This window comes from Echinops telfairi, unplaced genomic scaffold (assembly GCF_000313985.2).
Source record: "Echinops telfairi isolate 266 unplaced genomic scaffold, ASM31398v2 ScPeMD7_1;HRSCAF=3_0, whole genome shotgun sequence".
NCBI classification, from domain to species: Eukaryota; Metazoa; Chordata; class Mammalia; order Afrosoricida; family Tenrecidae; genus Echinops; species Echinops telfairi.
The window spans coordinates 7,773,223-7,773,938 of NW_022103896.1; positions in this window are offsets into that span (position 1 = coordinate 7,773,223).

The window sequence follows — 716 nt, forward strand, 5'->3', positions numbered from 1 at the left end:
GGGGGCATGGGAGGAGTTAGTCTGACCCCGGTGGGTTCCTAGCTTCTGCTCCCACAGACTGGGAGGCCCAGGTCAGTCTCTTCACGCCTCCTGTTTCATTCGTTGCATCACTTGTAAAATGGGCTCAATAAAGCACGTGGCGGCTCGCCCTCTAGACTGTTAACTTCTTCAAGGACGCTGGAGCCGTCTTCTTTGCTTCTGGCTCTGTAAAAACCCTCTATGGAACCCAGACAAATAATAAGGCAATGCCAAAAGGGCATCCTTCCCCCCACTACTAGCTTAACATGAAAGGTTTCTCTCTTAGTCGTGGGGAAACTGCCCAGAACCTGTTTGTGGCTGAGGAGGCAGCAAGGTGAGAGAATCCTCTGATGCCCAGTAAGTCCGTCTTCAAACCCCAGCTGCTCTGCCACCTGGCCGTGTGACCTGCTGCAAATTATCCGACGGTCTCTGTGCCATGGCTCCCTGTGTATACCTGTGGGGGGTGGGGGGGGTGCAGTCAAAGCAGTTAGTTCTTGTGTTGGGCTCCATTCCTGCAGTCCTAAAAGGCCAATGCATGGAGGCTGTTGTGTATCGATATTATTATTGCTGAAACTATCCAGGTAAAGTGGCCACCCCTAGCGGTGCAGTGATGAGCTCAGCTGACACTTGAAAGGTTAGAGGAGGGGTGGGGACCTTTTCTCTGTCAAGGGCCTATTTGGACATTCATAACATCATCC